Source organism: Passer montanus, unplaced genomic scaffold (assembly GCF_014805655.1).
Source record: "Passer montanus isolate IOZ18808 unplaced genomic scaffold, ASM1480565v1 scaffold38, whole genome shotgun sequence".
Lineage (NCBI taxonomy): Eukaryota > Metazoa > Chordata > Aves > Passeriformes > Passeridae > Passer > Passer montanus.
This window is the reverse complement of record NW_024368596.1, coordinates 5207704-5233234: the sequence shown is the minus strand read 5'-3', so window position 1 is coordinate 5233234 and position 25531 is coordinate 5207704. Positions and strand designations below refer to the sequence as shown.

Below are 25531 nucleotides of genomic sequence, written 5' to 3'. Positions count from 1 at the left end.
CAACTTACTGTTTATTATATTAGCAATATAATTAAGGATAGTGCTCATTTTGAGGTCAACTTGTGGATCATGCAGAACTTTCAGTTGAAGCTAATCTCATGCATGGGGTGTTCTCAGCTCTCATGCATTCAGTAGGAAATGTTCTTGTGCTGTGCCACTGTACCAGCCAAAAGAGATACTTGCTGCCCTCAAAGCAAGGTGACACATTCATGGAGCAAATTGCTAAGTCATATACAAACATTATGAAGAGGTAGCATGCCTTTACACCTGACAATTAGTGTCTTTTTGTTCCTGCTAAGGCACTTTTTCCTATTGTACCCTTCCCATTGTACCAGAAACTCCCCACAGCTGTTAGTCCTAGCTCTACCAATCTGCCAGAATTCACAAGGCTCAAGGAAAAGGTGGATTCTGAAAAAAAAATGGTTTAGAGGAATACTGCCACAAATGTATTTTCTTGCAGATATCCTGCTGCATATTGTGCAGTTCCACAATGAACGGTCTGTTCCCAACTTATGAAGGAGCCAGCCAAACTTTTCACAGTTGTTTGTAAGCTCAGTTAGAGAAGTTTTCCCTTTTCCTCAAATTAAGTTGAAAGCAAATAGTAAAAATATCAGAATAAAATATAAGCAATCTCTTTTCCCTAAATAGCCAACTAAAGCAAAGGTAGAGCTGGGAATCCCTGAGAGCATGAAGCATGTGTCCCCAGCTTGAGGAGGCACTGGCTATGAAGTGAGCTCAGAGCTGTCCCTCATTTGGCTCACAGCAGAGCTGTAGGATCTCATGTGCTTGAAGATAACCACGCTGGGACTTTAATCAAGGGCAATGCACAAGAATGATGCAGTGGCAAAGAAGAGATCTTGATATCCATACAGACATGTATGAGAGTTATAATAACTCAATGAGAATTAATGGAATGCTTCCACCATCTCTTTAAACTCTTTATTCAATGAAGGATCTCCTGTAAGTCCAAAACTCTTGATTTGTATGAAGCAGAAAAAGAAATTTTGACTCTCTACAGGTCTTTTTTAGGCCTGCGTTTATGGCTGTACATTCAAGAGTCTTGAAGATTGACTGATGTTTAAATATAATTTGTACAAATAGTAAAAATGCAGTGTTACCTTGTCTTGGTTTATGATATGTAAACCAAGCAAAAAAAAATCTATTTTTGCCTGTTATTTGGCACAATTCCATTATAATTTTCCATTTAATTCTTTCAAATGCTTCTTTGCTGTGTTTCAGCTACCTTATAGATCTCCTCTCACTCAGCTTCCTTTCATGAACCCATTCCAAAAGATGATTTACCTGTCTTATACTTCAAAATACCTTTGTTTCAAAAAAAGATAAAAGAAGATAAAAACCATCAGAAGTAAGTCTTGATAAAAAGGCAGACTTTGAAGCTCTGATACAAATACAGCACAATGCTTTCTAACAGATTTTTAATTTAAACTCTCGCATTAAAACAGAATAATTACTAGGCCCAGTTTCAATACAGGAAGATATGTGGCTACCTTTCCTGCTTCTGTTACTTTAATGACATTTCAGCTATATAATGGTTCTGGCAGCTGCCCCCTCTAAAGAGCTTTCTGAAAACAGAACCAGTCCATACAGAACTGGACTGATCAAGCAAGTTCTTTTAAAAAGGATACTTTGGAAAAACATGTTTGGGCTGCATTTGAATAAAGTTTAATAGGTACTTCTCAAATGTCTAAGTGGACAAAATTACCCTGAAGTAATTACCCTTAAAGATCAGGAAATGTAGTGCAAAAATACTCCCACTAGCACACCATAATATAAGAGCAAAGCCCTTTTGGCAGCCATGTCATCACCTAACAAAGACATAGTGTCTAAATGTAATTTGCTGTCAGTAGTTATTAGGAAAACATGACATCTGACTTGGTAACAAGACTTAAGAACATTGGCCATGGAGGTCATGAGTTTTTAATAGAACTCAAAAGTAGTTACAAATTTACTTTGGTTACCTTGGATTGCTTTAGAATTAAAGCAGTAATTATTTCACAGGTAAGGTTGTATTTTCAAATGAATTACAAACATTCAGGTAGCAAAGTCATTTGGCAAAAGAAAAAACCCAAAAAACCTAAAAACATCACATGGGAGGAATGGGAACACAGACCACGAGGAGACTATGCCGTGCTAAACTGGGACCTCCTCTATGGGCCATTAACCTCAGTAAACCAGATGACTGCATACTTCAATTGACTCTGAATCAGGGAGACTTGGAGTCTAACTGATTAGGAATTCATAAATTATAACACACAGTTAACCTATAAAGATGGTTTTAGGTCTTTGGGACAGTTCTAAAGAGCTACTTCTAATTTCAACAGCCATGGGTACCTATCACTTTAGTTCAGTTTAATTCATTGTATTTCTGACTCACAAGATAAATAGGTCTTTCATTTTAAAATATCAGTCCTACTTATTTCTTACTACTTTCTAAAAACATGAATGTGTTTTGAAATAGACATTCTCAAAAATCTTTATTGCTAATATGATCAAATTAGATTTAGGCTTTCAAGTGTGGCAATACCAGCAAGTTCGAGTAGACAAGTGTGTAGGCATATAAATAAGTTTATTCCATATTAAATGAAAATAGAAAGTGTGAAATGAACTGGATTAAGAGTCAAACTGAAGTATAACCACTTCATCTGCAGTTTCTCTGCAGTTATATGTATAGTCAAGACTCTAAATTCATGTGTGCAATTATAGCAGGCAAATACCTAGTGTAAGCCAATATTCCGTGCAACTATCTTTCCATCTGCAATTCTGGAAGGGAGCTAAGAAAAATGCCTGAGAATAATATCTACAAGTTGGAGGTTATGGCACTGAATAACAAGAATGACAAAGTGAAAGCACAGAAAATCTGATTGAGTGACAACCACTGACAAAACTTTGGAAGAAGAAAGGGATGCGTAAGCAAGGAGACAAGAAAAAGCAGAAGTATTCCTAATCACTTCCACTATGTATAAACTGATTAATGCTTAAAAATAACCAGCACGCTGTCATCTCACACTTCCAAATACAACTCCTCAAAGCAGTTTCTAATGTGTGTTTCTGACAGCCATGAATCAAAGAGATCCGCTATTTGGCATGAAAATCTAGAAACCAAATTGTATACTGCCAGCATAAATGTACCAAAAGTAGCAAGAGTTTGAAGGAAATATGTCAAGTTGTCCACACAGTCCTCTAGACGGAATATTTTGTCAAGATGTGTGTCACACAGATAAAAGGAAAATAGTTTAAAGGAATATAGTCCTTCTAGTGAAATACTTCAGTATAATTACAAATCAGTTATCCATTGCTCTGGATTACCTAGTGGTATAGCACACCTTAAATGGACAGATATTTCAACTTATTTTTTAACCTCTACAGTAGGTCAATGCCCTACCCATCAATTTTACTATTCCTTCCAGATAAATGAGGCAATGACCCTATTAACTGTTTCCTTGAGCAGCTCAGTGATGGCACAGTGCTCGCTTTGCAGAGCATGCTACAAATACAGTAATGATATGGCCTGACAAGCTGCTTGAGTGCATTTTATTTAATGCTCACAGGGCCACTAAGTGTGCAGTGAAATTTGTGCTCATAAGATAAACTAGGCAGCATTGGCAATTGTTTCATTCAGTGGCTGGAATTCTCAAGAGAAGATTACCTAAATCATCTCAGAGCTGATGGGCCAGCAGCATGGGCAGAGGAGAAAAGGACAAAAGCAGAGAGGACACCTGGGAAAATGCAAGGACTCAGAACAGCCTTGAGTCAGATGCCTTAGGTGAATTCTGAAATCCAACCTATTTGAGAGAGGCATTCTGGGGTGCTTCTCAACTTCTGAGACACAACCAGGAAAAGCTGGAAAAAAATTCATATTCTAAGCTTATGGGTAACACATACCCAGCTCATCATGTGCAACATTACAGGAATCAAAATTGGCAATATTTCTTATTCATTACTACACTTCAGTCAACTTTCAAGTCAATTTAGAAGAGCAGAGGTACATTCATCCTAGTTCCATTGCAAAAAAAAAAAAAAAATTAAGGTTATTACTTGACACTTGTCATTTTTCCACCACATCACTATAATCAGAACTGTACATTCATTGTGCATGCATACATACCCTGGGCAGGTGTCAGCTCAACAGCTTGAGGCTGTTGGTACAGACGGGTGAAAGGAAATACACTGGTCTTTAACAGCATCTACCAGAGCTTTGCAGTGTTGTCAGGAATAAAACACATTAAATACCTGGCTGAAAAATACAGTCTTTATTTGCACCATTTGGTAGCTTCACCTTCTGCCAGTCTGAGGAAAGATTTTTTTCCCCCCTTTTTAAACAACAACTATGATGATCCTGAAATAAAAACAACAACAAAAAAAATTTGGGGAGTATGTCTGGGACATTTGCCTTAAACTAAGCAACAGATGTGGAAAACCCCAGGATTGATTCCATGTGTTGATAACTGCTGCTTAGAGAAGTCAGAAAGAACAGAAAATATGGATAACAGAAAAGTGAAGAACTGTTGCTCCCTAGTGCCTAAAGAAAGTAATCCCTTGACTACAGAGCTGAGCAGTACTGTAAAGCAAAAACAATTAGGTGATCCATGTATCTCAAGCATTTAACTGTAAGCAACACGATATGTTTCATGGTATTCTTAACATTTTGCTCCAAGATAAGTATTTCAGAAACACTGACCTATACAAAATAGAAATAGCTTCCCAATTCAATCATGCTGCAACCATCTTGCAAATAATTCATAGATAATAGAAAGTAGTAAAGGCAACTGTCAGAACCTGCATTGCAGTATCTGTGTTGTGTGCTTGTATTACAGTGTTTACAAAGAATGGATTAAATTTAGGTGATATTGCCTTTGAATTTAGTATTTATATTATGAATTAACATGAAATTTTAATGCATGGACTGCTTTATATGGATTTTCATTCATGTATCAAGGAGTACAAGTGCAGAAAATAGTACATTTATCCATTCTTAAGGCATTAAGAACATAATCGCCTTGTGATTGTAAGCTGTTTTGTTCTATTTTATTTATTATTTCACATAGTACTTTGGTTTTTTAGATTGGGCTACAGCATTTGCTGGCAGAAGATGAACCTGACATAATTTTAACTATTCTAGGCTTTTACTGCTGTTGTAGTCAGTGCTCTGTTTATTGTCCAAACTATGAAAGTTACAATACATCAACTAAAATTACTCTTTATTTCTCCAAGCCCATTAAATGCTACTCTAAAATTATCCTATTTTAAATGTAGTGCCTCTTTAGGGTACTTCCAAAGTCCTTTTAAACCATTAGTGAATCATTTAACATTTCATCAAGCCATTTGGTATATTTTTACACATTTCAAACAAGACCTTCTGTGCTTGACCACAGTAAACAGGACAGTGACAGTCCCAGTGCCTGAGAACCTCTTACCAAGGCCCAGCCCAAATGGGCTGCTGCCTTTATTTAATACTCCAAGGGTTCCACACAACTCTCTCACTCCTTTTTGGGCACAGACCTCACTTTTCAGCTGTTAACCCTGGCCAGCCTTGCTCTGCCACAGGAGTTAGGACACGTCCAGCCTCACAGTGCACAGGAGTCAGGACATGTCCAGCCTCTGTGGCCTTTTTCTGAGCAGAGGGGCAGCCAAAGTGCCCTCCACTCACACAAATTTGAGATCAACCACTTAGAGCAGGGAGCTGAACTGGGAAAAGGTCAAGGAGCCCAGCCTCCAAAAGAGGAGAGGAGAGGGGAAAGCTGTCACCGTGCTGAGCACATCACCCGTCCCCAGCCATCCTCTGGAGCCCGCTGGGCACTGGCAGCACACTGGCTCTGCAGGTGCACCTCACAGCTACATCCTGCAAGCTTTGGCTCCAGAAGAATTGGAAATTATCTGCCCGCACCAGTGTGACTGCACCGTGCAGGGTTTCTCACTCAAACCCTTGTTACTGTGCTGGGTTTGACCTTGGCAGCATTTGAGAGTCTCCTGCTCCTGACAGCCAGTGCTGGCCTGTTGTATCCCACAATAATGAGCTCCACCTTAGCAGAGCCGGGATCGATTTCCCTGCCAGTTGTCAGCCCTCACTTATTCATTTCACAGCACTACAGTAAGATCAACAGTGCTATAACCGTGCCACCCGAATCATTGAAATATGCACTGTGATATAATAAAGTGACACACTTTGCATTTAAGCAATGGCTTAGCAAAAAAAAAATTAAAAATCCTGATAGTGCAGAAACAGTTTCTCCTCATAAGATTGATGGCAATATCACACAGGAAAAGAATAATTAGTTTTGCTCTGGTTTTATGTAGAAAGCATAATAGGCTTAAAATATTACCCATGCTTTTTGTTCAAATGAGTTCAAAAATTAAAAAGTATGATAATTTACATGTGCAAAAAAATGAAAATATCAGCAAGTTACTTAGAAATTTTAATTTCTAGTTTATTTTCTCTATAGAGCAAACATTCATCACATCTATGCACTATGGGTGGGTGTGACTCATTGCAATAATAGACCAATTATGAAAATGAAGGAGCATAACAATAACAAATGCAATAAAAAATATTTCAAAAACCTCAAACAAAATCAGCTATGAAAGGGTGGTTTGCCAACTTCAGTACTCATGTCTTCTCTAATACCATTAAACACTATTCAGTTTATATATAGATATCCCAAACTATTTATTTTTAGGGAGACAAAAAAATGAGGATTATTTTCATGTATTTAATTTCAAGATAGTGAAATTGTCCTTATTTAAACCAAACCATTAACAGCATTTCCTAATGCAATATTTCTGTCCACAAGAAGTCTTGCCAAAAAGTGAAGAAAACCTGGCATCAAAAATGGACAAGACAAAATCTTTTTCACCAAATTAGGCTACATTTTAATCCTCAAGTACAGCTAAGAGTGTTTTGTGTCATATCATTGCAACCTTCAAGTGAACTGAAACAAAACTGAAACTGTAAACAAAATAAAGGCAGAAGTGGAAACAAAATACAGTCAAAACTAGAGAATTAGAAGCTAGCGTATTTATGTTGTCCAAGCTCAGGGGTTTATCCTCAGGGGCTCATCTTCCAACACCTCACATAGACAACTGTGAAAACTGTGCAGGAGAACAAATAGAGAATGTGGCTTTGAAGTGTGACCAGCACAGAGGATGCACAAAGAGTTCAGCAGAGACAGGGATGATGGAGATGTTATCACACCCAAAATGTCATTTGAGTGGTAGATTCTGAAAGGTAGGGGTTACAGCTGCCTGGGAAAGACGAGGGGACTGGAATTAATGAAACGCAGATGAGATCAACAGTGGTGCCTTTTGACACGCTGGTCTTTTGTAGGTAGAGCATGTAAAGACCTCTCTCAAATGCAGACCTCTCCCGTGCAAATGTGGAGAGATTAACATCTTTAGAACTGCCAAAAGCAGAGTGGAAGAAAATGAAGAGTCATGAAGTTATCACACGGATTCATTAACCAACTGATTGGCGCTTTCCTATTGCGGCTGTCATGAAAAAGGACAGGAAGACAGATTCACATTTATCTTAAACACCTCATAGCAGCAATTCTCAGGGAAAGTACATAATCTTCTCTCTGAAGGGTCTCTAACACTAACGTATTTTCAAGATAGAAAAAGCAACTTTTATGAAGTACAAACTTACTAAGAAAGCTTGGCATTTCCCATGGTGTTTATCTTATTGCCATTCTGACCATAATTACAAATGCTAGAAGTCCAACCACTAAAGACCTAGACATTAACAAACAGGACCTAAAAACCACAACAAATACTAAACAAAAAAGTGCCCTTTGGTTTTCATTTCTTTTTAAAAACAACCAAACAGTAAATGGTGGCAAAGCAACATAAGCCTAGAAGATTAAGGCATACTTTATATCTTTACTTACTGAAAAAATCATAATCATTAGCCAAAAAATAATTGTACCAACACTTTACACTAGAAATAAGATTGCAAATCACTAAGATAAACATCAAACAGTAATGAAGAATTCCTGAAACTAAACTGAGTATTCTAAAAGAATAGAACATTGGTACAAAGACACAGCCTTTACCAGCAAATCACTTACACAGTGTTCTGGGTAAGCCTTCATATATCACAAGCCTTTGCAGAGTATGCTTCAGAAAGGAAGTATTCCTATTTTCTATCTTTTTATCTTCATAAAGCTTGAGTTCCCTATACAGAATTGCCTTAAAATCTTTCCAATAGCACAAACCATGAGGTTTTACAGCTAGCACAAAAATAGGCTTGTTAAAATGCCAACAGAGATACTACACTTACTCTGCTATCTACTGGTAGATTTTGTCTCTGTGAGTTGTAGGAATCTACACAGGCACATTAAGAAAAGTAGTTATTGATAAGAACCTGTCATTTTTTCCTGCATAAACATTGACATTTAAAAAACTGCCAAAATCTGAGTACTATCAGTAATTATACTTTTATATGGCAAGATTATTCAGAGCCTCCAATTAACTGCAGGGTTGCATCTTACTGCATGGAAATACACAAAGAAATGGCTCTTTTCAAATAGCTTAAAATCTAAACAGACAGTTGACACAAGAAGCCGGAAGACAAGATGGGAAGAGTCTACTGTAGACAATTAAATATACACAGAAACATATGTGAAAATACTAAACACATATGGAGAATGCTTACTAGAGTTAAGAAATGAAAAAAAAAAGGGCTCAATGAGAAACAAAGAGAAATGAAGCTGAGAATTGCTGCTCTCCTCCCTGCCACTACCAACGTGCTATTCTGATTCATTTTCTCTCCAAGGTGAGTCAGTGTGGCAGGAGCAGATGCCACAAATGCTACTGTAGTAAGAGCACTAACTGTGACAGAGGAGAGAAGTAAACAGTGGGGTTCAGGGTGCAATAGCAGTTTCTGCAGCAGGAATTGCCCTCTTTCCCTCTTCAGGGCAGTGCCAGACCTTGGTTTTCATGAGAGCATGAAAGAAACTGCCATAGATAACATTAAACTTTGGGACTACAGCTCGCTGTTGTCACAGCCCTGCAAGCACTCAACTGAAGTACAGCAATAAGAATTACATGGTGGGATTTTTGGCTTTGTCTGGTGCAGGGCCGGGAGCTGGACTCAATAGTCCTTGTGGATTCCTTCCAACTCAGAATATTTTATGATTCTATAATAAGAGCAGCACTCCAAGTTATGAATAAATGGCCTGATGTACTGTGCTGCTGAACAGAGATAACAAAGTGTTTGACACTTTCAGTAATAAGCCACATGCTCTAAGAGGGTCAAGGAAAGTTCTCTTTGAAAAGTCCAAGTAACACCTGGCTGCTGTCAGGATGTTTGTTCTTGCCTTTTCTGCATTCATCTCCATTCTGCATTGTGTTCTCATCAGCAAGTTCGTGTACCTTAACAAAAAATGCAAGAAGCTGGCTCTACTGAATGTATTTTTAATGTGTCTGAAAAGATTCAAAGTAATTATAAGGTATATTGGCACTTGGGCTGCAGTTGGAGTAATCACTTGCTTTATCTCTTTGCCTGCAGTTCTGTAGCATGACTGTTCAGCAGCAGCAGCTCCTGAGTCTGGTGTGAACCCAACACAGATGTTTTGCAGTAGTTCATCTGTGACTGTGACCAATGTCTCCCAACAGGAGCCTATTCTAGCTCCAGAAAGACTGAAGGCAATGCAAAGTGAGACTGGCACAGCTTTATATTCTGCAGTGCTCTCAACAATACTTCCAAACCGCGTCTTTGGACTTAAATTTTTTCCCATGTTCACAATAACTGTGGCTTATAAAACTGTCACATTTTAACACAACTATTGTATTCTTCACACCTGCAGCTGAAATAATTACTTCAAAAAGCACAGGTTAAGACCCGTGTCTCTCTGAAGTAAGACAACTTATCCTCAATCAATTCAAGCAATACTCCTTGAGATAAATTTATGTGAAAGTTTGTCAGCTGTGTGATTCAAGAACTGAAACTCTTTATGAAGCATAGGCAGAGATTTTTGAATGGTGTGAGAAGAGGTGACGGGTATGAAGAGTCATTTATATTCCTTCACTCTTCATGTAATCATGCATTTTTCTGATAGCAAATGTGCTAGAAGTACATATCTCCTAATCAATCCATCACAGTGCTTCATTTTTCTACACCATGCAGTCATTCTCTACATTATGCTATAAAAAAAGTTGAATTTTAAAGCTTCAAGGAAGAATACTTGAATTTGCAGTTTTAAATTAGTATTTTATTTTAATATTTCTCCCAAAACTCAAGACGTCTCTTACTTGCAACCACTTCTTAGATATTAAAATGGCCAATAAAATCAAGCCTATCCTGGCAATACCTGTATTCTGAGAGCACACTTAGGGGTGCAGGAGTTGGTTTTGGTTCTGTATCAGCCTTGATTCTGTGGCAGAGAATCAAGGTTGGTACAGAATATTATTTCACCTACTGAGGACAATGAATTAGTTACTTTCCACTGAAGCAGGAATTGTCCAATCATCACAGGAACTGAGTAGCTTAGAAAGTATGCAAAGAAAAATATTTCTCTGACTTCCATATGAAAAGAACATATACAGTCAACATAAAAACAAATTTAAAGAAGAAAAATGGAGGATTATTTTGGAATAAGACAATTTCTTGTTAAAAGTTACTTTGTGATCACCTTCAAACACAGTCTAAAAGAAAACATCTTTGCTTCTCATCGTCTGCTAAGTGCTCCCCATTAACTAGGTACAACCTCTAGTTCAGCAACAAAATCAAAAGATAAACAAGTGTTAATATTGGAGGTGAAGAAGATATAAGCTAACGAAAATTCAAGTTAGGGGGAAGAAAAAAAGATGCTGTACATGGGCATGGTGGTTTTAGGAATTCCCTCCCAGCAATTCTACTTTATGACAATAAAGCTGCAATTTGAGCCCACAATTACCATTTGACAGCATTTGAGGAACTTCAGTTATTATCTGCTCTCAGAGCTGCTCCAGTACCCTCAGGCATTGTAGAATTTCTCCACTGATTTCACTCTAGAGTTCCTACTGCTATAGCCTGTAAGTATGCACAAAGGGGGATCAGACACAGTAAGTATTCTACAAGCAAAAGAATTGGGTTCTCCCAGGATGGCTGAGCTTGCAGGGATGTCAATCCCAATATGAAAACTTGGGAAGGAACAGGATAATGTTATAGCATGACACAAGAGCTCAGTGGAGTCAGGAGTTTGTCCTTCAGGGCTCACTGTCCTGGCAGCACTTCTGGGCACCTTTTCTTGCTACAGTGGCACAACACTCCTGTAAGAGAGTGTGTCAGCTGTGGAAGGGCTCTTCTATCCTGGGAGATTATCCTGGAGAGATGGCTACTCCCAGCCTAGATTTTCCTTGGATGTGAAGCAATCATGGAAAAACTGGAAATGGCTACAAAAAGTTCACACATCTGGGGTAGCAAAACAGCCAGTGCAGACCAGGCTTTGTGCTGCAGGATCATCAGACCGGGTTTAAAGATAGCCTTAAACATGAGTGGACGATTTTGAGCTTCCTTCAGTGCAGCAACAGCACTGGACACTTCTCAGGAGCAGGCTCACAGACACTTTCTGCTATACAAAATTTAGCTCTACTACAAACTTTGCAGTACAAATTGAAATTGATGTGATTTAACTTGTGGCAATTCTTTTCAGCCTAAATAAATAGTTAAAAGGGGTAATTTGCCATGCTTATGTTGGTCTTGCTTTGATTAATATTTTTGCCTCTCTTCCCTGTTTTTCATTGTCAACCTTTCTGTCTTCATGGTTTTTCTCTTCATCCTAGTCTCTGTTGTGTTTGTCACACACATTTTTCACTCTTTCCCTTTTCTCCAAAATAGCTCTCCGTGGCCATACTGAATGGACTGCAAGGAAAGCAGTTCCTCCTGTTTCATGCCCACTGATTTCCCACACCAGAGAAGAGATGTTGTTTTTCAAAATTCCAGTTCAGCTCAGCAAGGAGGAAGTGGCTAATGCCAAGAACAGCAAAAAAATATGTGTCAGCTCATTATGAGGTAAAAAAAAAGAAAAAAAAAAGACAAAACACCCAACACCTGCAAAGCTAGAATTTCTGATCAGCAGGATGACAGAGATGGTAATTTTATGGGAGTTCATTAATACTATTAAGGCAAATTCTCAAGAAAATACTGTTTGCATGACAGGAGTTCAAGCCTTTCTTTGCTATATTTGTGATCAGCATGGGGTCCAGTCAGATCTAAGCCATTGGGAATTAAAAAATGAGATTAAAAGTAGATTGGAATGCAATATTTCAACAGAGCAGATATCCAGGAAGGTATTTGCAGGATGTGTCCTTACGGAGAGAACAGAAAGAGAATATGTCAGTAAGCATAATCTGCATTATCAGTGCCATTATAACACTGGGGCTCTTCCCAGTCTGACAACACCACTCTGGCAGTTTATGACTTAGGCTGATTTCTTCCATCTCCATTACAATCCAAATAAACAGAAGTTGAACCACACATGAACCCAGCAGTACCTGAATTATAGAACTGATTTCAATATTGGCTTTTCCTTATAAATGCTTAGAAGCACTGCAAATGATTGCTCCCTTGCTCCCTTTAGTCACTAGCAGGCAGGCTAGATTTTCCCCTTTAAGACAAAAGGATCTTAGCTCAAAGCTGGGAGGTTTTGATCACCATTGAAATTGGGTCCAAAATATCACACCTCTGAGAGCTGGACACATTTATTTCCAACCTAACTATATTTATATATTTTTTCTTAATTTATTGCTCAACTTCTGATAAGTTTATCTGGTTGGACTAAGCACAACAAAGTCTCTCAGACTCTTCTTATAAGACTTCCCATTCTCCTGAACATCCTAGTTGCATTTCTTTGCACCAGTTCCAGCTTGAATTCACCTTAATTAAAATCAGGAAAAGAAAATTATTACAAATATCCCACATTATTGTTTCTGCAGGACCTAGTTCAGGTGTTTGTTATTCCATTTGTTAACACAAATATCTCATCCAGCACAGTGTAAGATTGTATTTGCCCTATTCATTGATGTTTTGCACTGATGACTTGCAGTCATTCTATGACTTTCTCCTCTTCTGTCATTTCCAATTAACAAGCTCCTAGCTTATAGCAGAATTGTATTGTTTTTGTGCATGATCTTGCACTTTGTCCTATTGAATTTCATTCAGATAGTATTACTGTAATCCTCAAGGTCATTTTACTCTTCCAGCATGGAATTCTGAACTCCCCCTGTGACAGAGGCCACAAACATTTTGGGCTTCAGAAAAATTGCTTTTGCTAATTTATTTTTTCAAGGGAATTACTAAATTTTTAAAACAAGATATACCAGGAGCATTTCTTGAGGGACTGACTTGTAGCCCCACTACCCAACATAACCTCAGTATGTCCCTGGCAGATTACAGTGATGGATATTGTCACTGCAATGACTTTGAAGTACTTGAAGCAAAATTCCAGAATATGTTGGTCTTTCTCTCTGAAAAACAACCAGAATATTCAGAGACATCCAGGCACTCTACTTATCTACAGTATCAGTTGTTTTATGCCTCTTTCACATTTCTGACTGTCCCCATAGAGCACATGGTCTAAAGGAAATTCATTGTATTTAAAACTTCACAGCAGTTGTGACATCTCTACACAAAACAGTACCTGTACCTGGAGATGTCCCAGGTGACTGAACATATTTACTGGATATAGAACAACTATTTAATTTATCATGACAAATTACCACAAGGAAAACCATATGTCTCTAAAGGCAAGTCTAACCATTATCAATTTGTGGCACTGGAAACTTCCTCAAGTCCAGAGAAAAACACATGTGTATGCTTGGTCCAGCACACTGGAAAACTGAAATATAAACTTGAGTGATGAACAAACCAATGCTAGCCCCAAGAAAATGAAGTTCTTGGCCTGTCTCTGATGATCAATCTACCTGTGCTACAAAGAAATCTATTTTTTAGAGTTTTTCCTCCTGCTTTTGGGGTTTCTCTCTCAAAGGTTTGAATGATGACCTATCTTGAAAAGAACTGTTTTCATAGCATTTTACCAGACAGTTTAGAAATACTTAGAAAACAGTGCAGTTGATATACATCAGAACTTCAGAAACATTAGCCACACCACCAGCAACAGTCAAAGAAAGAATGAAGAGTGGAGAAGGATCCTTTTACTCCGTAACTGAAGCACAGAAACTGCATGTCAGTTTTGTCCTTGGGTTTATTCACACAGCAAAACAATTCTTGACATTCAGAAGTCCATTTCTGCAGGAAAATATTAGTGAAACAGTCATCCTGCTGTTACACTAAATACTGCACGTGGGAACAAGTATTCTAAGGTGCTGCAGAGCAAAAATCCAGCACCTTGTGAGAATCCTTTCTTCCTGTCCCTTCTGCCTCTCAGCATCCTTCTTCCTCTAGAAACACACATCATTTTACTTGGCTGTCACCTGCAGTCTGCCTTTATTCTAAGGTGCTGCAGAGCAAAAATCCAGCACCTTGTGAGAATCCTTTCTTCCTGTCCCTTGGCTGTCACCTGCAGTCTGCCTTCTGACCACGTGTCATTATGTGAGGCCAGAGACACATCTACACTGTTCTTCCCCTGTAACCTGCAGGGATCACACTTGCCAAGACACAGGAGTAGCCCATGCAGACCTTTGCACCAATTCTTAACACCTCTTTTCTTAAATGTTACAGAACATTTAACAGTGTCAGTTTCTCAACACATGGTATTTGCTGGACGCTATCCTCATATGCTGTGCCACTGCTCAAAATGTAAATGCAGCTCCAAAACATTCCAAAATAATTAGGCAAACTTCATGAACTTCAAGAGTGTAATTAATTGATAGTGATATGGGAAAATTGGAGGTTTTCCAAGAGCCTCCTGGAGCACTCACCTGAGTCTAATAAGCAAAAACCTTCCAGTGTCACATCAAACTCTAAACACATTCATTCCAAAGACTGTAATGAGAACACAGTTTCTGAAAATCAAAATAGTCTTAAAATTAAGCACAGATTTTTTTATAATTTTTAATTTTTTCCTCTGTCTTTGTTACATTTGTCATTACATAATTGGAAGAATTGCCTTCAAACAGTTTTATGAGACCTACAAAAGCTCATTTTTAGCTCTCTGCAGAATACTATATATTTAGATTTTTAATAATTAAGCATTACAGCTCCCTGTCATATTGTCTCATAAAATTTCAGAGAGGAAAGTCACACAGAGAAAAAGATTATTCAAATTTAGTACAGGAAGAGAAACAAACTCTCAGAGTGCATGTCCTATTGTAATTCTCTTCAAAACTGCCAGCAGTCATGGCAGTAAAAAATTCTTAGTGTCTTGGGCTACTCAAGCTAATTCCTGTCAGCTCATTCCCTTGGTTTTAAACATGAGCAAATGAAGAAAAAAATTGAAGGAGAAAAAGAATGAAATACAGGCATAAGTGACGGGGACTGTTCTTTACCTCCTCATACATAAACAAGTGTCCTGAGGAAGACAGGTTCTGTCACTAGCCCTGTGACTAGCCAAGATCCAGAATTCTGTGTGGACTAACATTGCTTGGAAGCAAATTGCCATGTGGAGCAGAATTGTGAATAAGCATCTAAAGATAGGACAGAACACAGGCTTATTTGCAAAACAGCATGGGAAGGTCTCCTGTGGTGTTATCCTTGGTTCAGATATCCAAATCCCTTTGGCATGAATCAGGAAATTCCAGCATCACACCAAATGGATATTAAGAAAGACCATGTTATACAAGGACACAGCATGTGTCATGTTTACACAGCATGTAAAGAAGACATTCTCCCATTGCTGTGATTTATTCTTTACCTTTCACCTCACACTGGTCCCTGTACAGTACTTGTACAGAGACCAGTGGCAGACTGGCAGACCCTTCCTTAAGTCTACAGATTCAAAACATGAAGTGTATTTCATGGGCCATTTGAAGGGAAGAGTACAAATAAGTACTTTTTAAATAACGCCCTAAAAAGCTCAGTGTCTTCTTATGAATGCACACAAGTGCTCCCGCTGCCAGGAGGCCCTGGGTGGTTGGCACTGCAGCCCATGCCAGGAAAGGAATGCAGCTCTGGCATGCTGTGTCTGGGGACAGGGTGTGAACATGGACCTCTGAGTCAGGGATCTCTCACGTTTAGGCTGCCTTGTAAGGAGCTTCTTAGGAAGCTCAACTGAAAACGGGGACAATTTTCCTGGTTAAAAGAGAAAGGCTCAAGTGCAGCTCTTCTTGTGTCTGGCTGTAGAGACTCAGTGGTGAATGCTGAGCTGGAACCCCAGGACAGCTGATAATTCAGCTTCAAGCAGTTGACCTTTGGTTTCTGTTGCAGTAAAATCACAGTGAACTGTTTGGGTGCAATGTCAGTGCAACATGTAATTCATCTGTCATTCTGCCTGAATTATGCTCGCTTAAAAAAATGTTGATGTTAGATGATAGATTGATGTTAATACACCAAAGAGCAATTAAATTCAAATATTTGAGTACATAAAGGCCACAATTCATTTGAAAGGGGGGTCTTATTTCCTTACATCTGTATGCTGTATAATGTTTATTCTCTCTGATTTCTAGGTCTACAGATAATGTATTAATAAGGCAAAAATAGTTTTATTTTTGCAAAATATACAAACCGCATTTGTGTTTTATTATCCTACACAAGCATTCTTTCATCCTGGAAGTAGAAAACACAGAAGCCTGTCATTCATGTCTGCTGACTTAAAGATCCATTATATTGTGTGGTGATTTGCTGTTAAATCTGGCAGGTGTTTTGTTGGCAAATGTAAATAAAGATACAGCCAGTCTGGAACACTGGGGTATGCCTCACGTTCAACAAAGAACTCATGTCAACAGCTTGATGGATATATTTTATACCAGGAAAACCTATTTCAATTAAATACCTGTCATTTTAAGAAAGGACTTCACAAAATAAACAAGTTGTCTGCAAGAACAACTGTTTTACCTTTATTCCTTCTCTTGAATGATGTCTGTCTTCTCCAAGAGATTTGTACAGTCTGATTGACACTGAAGTGAAAAGAAAAAAGCACAGAAGGAAACTACACCCAACAGCATGGCCACTTCACAAAAGTAATTTCTTTCTCAGAATTTGTGTTGCTTTCTTCTGCTTCTTTACAGGTACCTTCAAATTGCTGCACATTGTGCTAGGGAGGGTGCTGAACATAGAGATCCTCCTTCTCTCCACCTCCCATACTTTCCACAATAAGTTGCTTTATCCAAAGATGTACTTCTGAGATGCATTTATTGTACCAAACTAATGCACCATAATATAATAAAAATTGCACTCCCATCTTTCTGCCTCCCTTGCAGCTCTACAATAAGTAACCTTAATCCTGACAAATTTTACCAGCCGTCAGCCCTGACACTGCCTGGTTGCTTAAAATAAATATAAAAACAAGAGCTTTTGAACTGTAAAAAAAGTGATTAATTTTACATAGAACCATAGAATGGCTTGGATTGGAAGGGACTTTGACAATCATCTGGTTCCAAACCCCCTTGCCATGAAAAGGGACACCTTCCAGTAGACCAGGTTGCTCAGAGCCCCATCCAACCCGGCCTTTAGCACTTCCATGGATGGGGCATTCACAACTACTCTGGGCAACCTGTTCCACTGCCTCATCACACTCACAGGGAAGGATTTCTTCCTGACATCTCATCTGAATCTGCCCTGTCAATTTAAAGCCATTGCACCTACTCCTATCACTCCATGCCTGTATAAAAAGTCCCTCTCCAGCTCTCTTGTATCCCCTTTAGGCACTGGAAGGCTGCCATGAGATATCCCTGAACCCTTCCTTGAACAAGTCCAACTTTCCCACCCTGTGTTCAGAGGAGAGCTGCTCCAGGCCCTGAGCATCTCTGTAGGTTGCTGTGGAGCCAGTGCAGCAGGTCCATGTCATTCTCAGGCTGTGGCCCTGGGGTGGACACAGCGCTCCAGGCGGGGTCTCAGCAGAGCGGAGAGGGGCAGTTCCCTCCTCGACATTCTTTGAATGTAGCCCAGGGCACATTTGGCTTTCTGGGCCATGAGCACACATTGCTGGCTCGCACTGAGCTGCTCATTCCCTACAGCCCAAGTCCTTCTGCTCAGGGCTGCTCTCAATCCTTTCTCCACCCAGGCTGTGCTTGGGCTCGTCTCAGCCCGTGTGCAGGAGCCCACACGTGGCCTGGCTGCTGAGGCTTGCACAGAGCTCCCTCCCCATCCTGCCCAGGTCCCTCTGGTCCTTCCCTTCCCCCCAGCACCAACCACACCACACTGCTCAGTGTCTCTGCCAAACCTGCTGAGGCTGCTTTGTACAGATCCTTGTGTAATATTTCCTTTTGGATTGTAAAAATAGCATCATTTTCTGTCGTAGGTAAGACTCAGACTAAAGAGTCATGTAAGCCAGTGTCTGGGTTGGTTTTTTTATTCTAAATTTCTCAGATTACATAGTTAACTTTTAAGAGCTTTTTTTTTTCTTTTTCCCCTGCCAGTGTTGTATGTGGGGCTCATTAAATACTGACCTAAATCCATCTCTCTGCATTTCATTGTAGCATGGCAGATTTTGTGATGGTTCTAATCAGGCTTAGGAGATCTGCCCACCTCAATTCCATTAAGGAAAAGTCAACACATGCACACTTGCACCCTAAGCTATTGGTGATTCCTGGATCAAGCAAGCAAAGCCCACAGAGATAAAACAGCTGTCCTACTTTATAAAATATATAATTTTACATCTAGCCTGTTTCTTTCCTTGTATTTTTCTTACCTCTGAAAAGCAAAACAATTAAATAGAAGACAACATTAAATAAAACCAGAACTTTAAACAAACTTACTAAAATAGCATTTTTCAGCTTCCAGTTTATTTTCTGTGTCTCTCACCATTCAGTTTTGCTTTCAATTTTAAACTCTAAATGAGGCTGAGGATATTGAGAATGCAAAAAACATGACAAGCTATTTTTTCCAGTTCTGATTATTCTACAAATGACCTTTATCAGAACTTCCTTGTGCTAAACACTGCTGCTAGGACTGATTGACTCAGATCAGGCCTGGTATAATGTTATCTAGGAAAAAAATAGTTTTAGGAAATCAGATATGTATTTTGTTTTAAATTATTATGTAAACATAACTATTGCATTAAGACTCTTTTAAAAAGCAGCAATGAAGTTTCAGGCAAAAAATAACAAATTTTTCACATTCTGCCTGAAGTGTAGCCTTATAGATATGGTAAATACAGCTCCAACATCACAGCCTTTCCACACAGCATCAAAAGGCACTAACAGAGAATAAATTATTTAATGAGTCCTGAGCTGTTAAAAAAAGTCTAGGGCAGATAAAAAAGTTATATAACATAAAACCCGCAGTCAGAGCAAATACATACATCAGAATTTGTTGTTACTGTAGTTAACAGTCAGTTTGTTAGAACATTAATGGTCCAACAACCCACAAACCAACAGTTAATTGCTAGTAATGATTGGCTTCTTGGGGATTATTGCTTAAATAAATCTTAAAAGTTGTGTGCTGTTCAGTAACTTACAATTTTCTTAAAGTTGGCAGTGAAGTCCAATGGTTAGTTAGTGTAGTCAGCCTTACCATTAATCCTGATCCCCTGAGTCCAACCATTAATTCTAATCCCTTGCATACGTCGAAAGCAAAGTAAAAAAGTCCCTGATTGTCTCCAACTATTCATTTGGAAAAATGTTACCGAATATCTTGACAGGAGAAAAAGAAAAATTTAGCCTCATAGTCTTGTTCATGCTCACAGTAGAAGGAAGACAAGCCTGTGTGCTGACATGTCTGCTCAGTATAATTGCCACCTGTGAGGTTGTTTGGAAATCCTCATGTATAAATTTGCAGTCATCACACATTACTGGCACTGTGTGTTTAGTGTTTTGCTTCCAAAAATACCAGCAAGTTATTAAAATTAACTAAACCTAGATCAAAAGATAATGGCCACTCTGGGGACCCACAGTAATGCACGATTATATCAACACATAGAATGTCATACATTGCATTTCATAGTCCCTTTACTAACATCAGACTCTCAGGTCAGGCCAATTATTTGATACAATAAAATGTCAAAAAGCACCAAGAAACATCAATTAGCTGTATAGAGGGACTTTTCCTTTCATACATCAAGAGATAAGACCCTTGCAACAAATCTGAAACTTCATAATGTGATTTCCAAAGGCACTAGGAGTCCAAGTTTTCCATCTTAAAAGAGCAGTACTGGGAACTGATAGAGAGATTTGGTCAAAGCCACCAATAAAAAGGAATACCCACACATTGCAATATGACAGCGCAATGTCAGCTAAGTTTGATACCTCTGGAAAGTCAGATTTGATACCTCTGGATAGTCAGATTTGCCTGGTTTTATATTTTTAAAAAGCTACACAGAACCAATTGCAGAATTTCTGCTGAGAAATCATAAGATTTCTGGGTTAGTAAATCCAGTTCACTTTTAGATACACAGACATTATAGATTTGCTATCAGTGACTCCTGAGCTTCTGAAAGGTCTTATTAAAGGTAACAGGTTCCTCCCATAGACGGGGCCATCCCATATCCTCACTAAGCTCTCTGCAGAAAGGGGAATCTCTTCCAGGGCAGGTGAAGCATAAAGATTTCTGCTATCTGTTTTATAGCCTAAAACATGATTTACAGTCATGGAGAAAACAGCGTTTGTTCAGCAGGTTTTTTAGTAGGGTAAACAACAGGTAATAAACCCAAAGAAATAAAGCCAAGTTCATAAGCTACAAGGTGAACTGGAGTCAAAAAAAGGCAAATCTACATAAAGCACTACTAGTGTAAGTGAGGATAATCCAGAAAAACTCATATCTGCAATATGTTCCCAAATAGGCAGCTGCCAACACCTGTATTTATGAGTAAACTGAGGCATAGGATGGTAGTGACCTGCAAGCAATACCAAGCTAAGAAATCTATAGATGCGAATGCACAGTCTTGTGATCCCTTTCTCTCAGAGAAATCCACAAAGTGTGACAATGCATTAATGAATAATAAGACATTTCAAGCCAAAATTTAAGGCCTGAGTCAATTAATCATTTTTTAAAGATGAATTCTACAAATCCCTAGGGTGAGCATTTGGACTAAAGAGTAAAAAACAAAACCCAAACAAATAAAAACAAACAAAAAAACCCACCCATAAATGCCAAGCCCACCAACTGTAATTAGCCTTAAATTTAAATGTTCCTGAAATCTGATTTTTATGAGTCTCTACTGAAATGCATTGATGTGTTCAACTTATTACCTCCTTTTTCTCTTCAAGGTAATGATTCACTTCAGTTTTACATCAACCTGTTAAAACAACCTGGAGGGCGTGAGTATAATTTTCATCATCTCAAATTTCATATATCAAGAGAAATTAAAGGAGTCAAGACATCACTTTCCCATTCTAGTTTCCTTCCCATCTAGTTGCTAATTGAACTGGTACTTTCCAAGTGTGAATTTTCTGAAGCACTGAATTTCTCAGAAGGGATGAAACAGAGGGTAAAACTGCTCTCACCTATTGCCAGATCCTCTAACCAGTGCTGGTCACCGACTAGATCTCACCTCTATTTCACAGCTGTAATTTTCAAAGCTATTTCTTTTGTACCTCCTTAGCTTTTATAGCTATCAGATACAATTCTCATTTTCTAAGAATTGTTTTTTTCATTATGCTCATCAGAAAAAAAAGGCTACGGATTTAGACATCCTCAATAGTTTTTCCTACAGATAAGAGTCACAAGATACCTTTAAACAAAATATATGGAGCTATTTCTGCATAGAGCAATTACATACAAGGAAAGGTTGTGTGGGTATTGAGAGAGCTGTGCTATTATCAGTATTTATTTTTTTATTACAGCAGTGGTACCTAAGCTCTGACTATTTTGAACACTATTTTCAGGTATTTTTGCAAGCAACAGAATCCTTAGGCATGGTATACTTGCTGACACCACTGCTTACACGTTAAAAGTATGTATAGATATTTACACTTAAGAATTCCCTGTCTGGAGAATTCTGGTCTGATGTGTAGAACAAAATGTTAAAGATTGCAAAAGTTTGCCTCAGACTCCCTTAGCTACTCAGAAGACAACAACTTACACTGATCACACAATGAAACTCTGAGTCTCACAGACACCCCGGTGACCCTCACAGGACTGACTCTTAATGTTGGAGGTCATGGAAATGCTGCTGCTGTTTTTAATAAATTTACTAAGTCCCATCCCTGTCACAATACACACAGCACAGGTGGAAGAGATGTCACCTAACCATTCATTCCTGTGAGTGAACACAAATAAAAGTACCAGGAAGAAAACACTGCACAACGGGGTCACAAAGCTCAATGCCAGCATCCACCTCCTCCTCACTCTGCCCTCTGCCCTGTAGTACCCAGGCAGATGAAATGAGCATTTTTGACCTCGGGCTCCATCCCACCCCAGCCCTCAGACACCTCAGGAGGTGCCTGCATTCCCACAGGCTTGCAGCAGGAGCCCTGTAAAGCGAATATCGTAACCACTCACTACAATATTACATCAATTATTTGTTAGCAGCAATACTAACCTGCCACAAGACAGCTGCCTCGGGAAAGTTTAGAAAAGTCTTAATAAAATATGCATAAGTAACTATGAAAATATAGTAGATAACTGTCAAAATAACTTTGAATACAGCAAAGCATATCTGCTGACTTTCCAGCACAAAAAGAATTTATGGTAATAAGTTTTGGAAAGTAATACAGCCGTGTTGCTAAAAATGCAGAGCAGCTGCTTCAGTTATTATAAAATGGCTAATTTTTACTCATTTGTGACATGGTTTTGTAGATGGGTAACAGCTGCAGTTTCACCCAGCTGCATCCTGATGCTAAATGCACACTTTAAGCCATCAGATGAAAGTATAGATTGCTTTACTTTACAGCACTAAGTACCAGTGTCTTTCTAAGAAATACCCTGAAGGTCATTGGCAATTAAAGCTCCCCAAGGTCTCTTTCACTCGGGGAATGGTGACTGGCAGACACAAGGTCTCCACAAGTCAGACACTGTATAGCAACATAGCAAGTAGTAACTGAGCTGCATGGATTTAAAAGGATGTTGAAAGGGCTTCCTACCTGGTACAAGTTGCTACTCCCCCTCACAGCCTGGAACCCTAGATGCTGGCTCTTCTCCTTAATTGCTGAGGTAACACGAATTTCTCTAGTAAGAAGTGGGGAAAAAAAAAAAAAAAAAAGAAAAAAGACAGAAAGGTTCTATTGGCTGCTGCCTCCTCCTTAGAAAGGTTACTTCAAATGCCTCTCTCGCTCCCTATTTATTTTCTCTCCCTCCCAGAAGAGCAGTTTAGAGGGAGAGTAGCGGAGTGTTTATCCTGGCTCTGAGGATGCACGCTTGTGCGATAACTGCCTGCTCCCTGCAGTATAGCCGGCATGATGTGATGTGCATACTAAAGCAGTTTGCATTAGGCAAGGCTTAGCAGAGCCAGCTTCCCAGTCTCCACCTTCTGTAGCACACAACCAGCTTGCTGCCCTGGAAAGAGTGGGGCTGTAATGACAGGACCATGGGGCTCTGCTTAGAGTAAAAATGCATTTTCTTTGAAGATAGTCTTTAAGGAAAAGGTTATGTTTATGTATCACCTATGAGAGCACAGCAGCAGCTATAAGTGAAAATGCAATACAGTCATACAAATGTGCAAAAATTCCCTGTTGTTTGCTGTCATATGACAGATGATACTAAAAGCAAAAACTAATGAGACATCTCCAGTTAGGAAACATTTATCTGCTGCCATCTATCAAACAAGCAAAGGCGTAAATAAATAAATAACGCCCCGAAGAACAGAGAGGCTTAAATGTCTACAGGCTCAAAGATAAATGCGTGATATTTATACACTTTAGTCACGACTGAACAACAGATACATTATGAACAAGAATTAGCTCTAAAGTACTACATTTATCATAAATCTGAATAAATATTAGAGAAGGGCTCAAGCTGTAAAGCCCTGATTTGGATTTTGAACACTCCACAGCTCAGGAGTGCCTCAATCTGGGGATTTGGCTCTAGCCTCTCTGTCCATATTAGCTGCTCATGCACACACTTACAGAAGTACGCAAAATAAATAAGACTATACATGATTATATGAAAAATCCCTTTGCTTTCCCAGGTGTAAGAGTATACCAGTAATGGCCACTCTGTTGGCTGCTTATAATTTTTCATTTTTTTAAAAATCAGGGATTTAGTTCTTAGTTACAAAGCATATTTCTAAAGTCCACATACAGTTGGAGTAGTGTGCAACTCTATAAACTATCTATCTGGGCATCCTTTCTGGATGATCCCCTTAGGAGCATCAGGAGTCACCAGGGACATGTTTCTTCCTTTGGGCTACACCAGGCCTGACCAACCTGGAGGTAGGGAACTTTGCCTGAATTCTCTGTATATTCAGAATAATTTTATAACCATATATTCTTTGCTCTATATTCAACTGTTCTACAGTTTTTCTCCCTCCATGCTGTTTACCTCTCTGGCATGTTTATCAAGGGATCTGAGCTTTGGATAGGTGATTTAAGAGAGCTACCTTAGTCTTTCCTCATGTGGACACTTCTGACCTGCCTGGCAGTGGTAACAGGTGTGGGGGTTTCTTTGGTTGGTTTTTATATTGAGCATGAGTAACTAAGACTGTGCTGATGTTCCAGCAGACAGCTGAAAACCATTTTGTGTAATTACAATGTTAGTATATTTTCCTCTCTATTAGAAAAATATTGCAGTGCTTTGAAAGATTGTGTTTGCCTTTTTATGGCTCCATCACTCAGGGAACCATAATCATCTTCTATCAACTTGTATACCTAAAGCCTTCCCACTGGGTGAGTTCTCACCTTGCAGAAGTTAATGTTAGGGTTTCCCACACCCATGGATCTGATTTCCATACTAGATATTTACTTTTATTCACAAGGTTCTCATGGGTCTCCATTTTGTGTATGATATTCTAATACTCCTTTATACTGACAATGCCTCTTATCTTTCCATGCTGCAGACTTGATCACACAGCATTTATACAAGGATTTTAAATATATGTTTTATTGTTCCCAAGACTGATTCTTGATTAATTGTACTAGTAAAGTTCTTCCAGTCTGTTACTTCCATATGTAAAGCTTCAAGCCCGCAAAAAGTGCTGGGATATGGATGCAAAAGACCCTTATAGAAAATACATCACTTCAATACCACAGTGCCCTACAGTGTGATAAATCTACAGCTGGGCATCCACATCATAAACTCCCCTTTCATTTCCATGTCTTGACTGAAAGCTCTCAAAAAAGTTCTGGAAACGTTGTGTTAAAGCAGAAAAAAAAAAAATTTAAAAAAGCCCCACACTTGAATTAGTGACACTACTTGAGGACAACTACAGGTCTGGTTTTCAGTTCTGTATTAAAAATCTGGGGATTTAGTTAAAGTCTTCATCACAACATTGGCAATGATGCTGATGTGTGCAGACACAGGTGCACAATAATACATCTGCATTTTTCACAGCAGCAAGTACTGAAGCTTTACAACCTTACAAGATGACAAAAGACTCTTGGGTTGGTT

General features: G+C 38.8%; 1 protein-coding gene across 1 annotated transcript in view; it reads right to left on the bottom strand.

Moving 5' to 3' along the window:
• The window catches only part of TENM1 (teneurin transmembrane protein 1), a 782308-nt gene extending 759072 nt beyond the window's left edge, over positions 1-23236 (bottom strand). Inside the window, exon 1 of the mRNA XM_039717552.1 lies at positions 23071-23236. The gene's annotated coding sequence lies outside the window, so the exon portion shown is untranslated. The remainder of the gene's footprint in view (positions 1-23070) is intronic.
• Positions 23237-25531: the final 2295 nt, after the last annotated feature.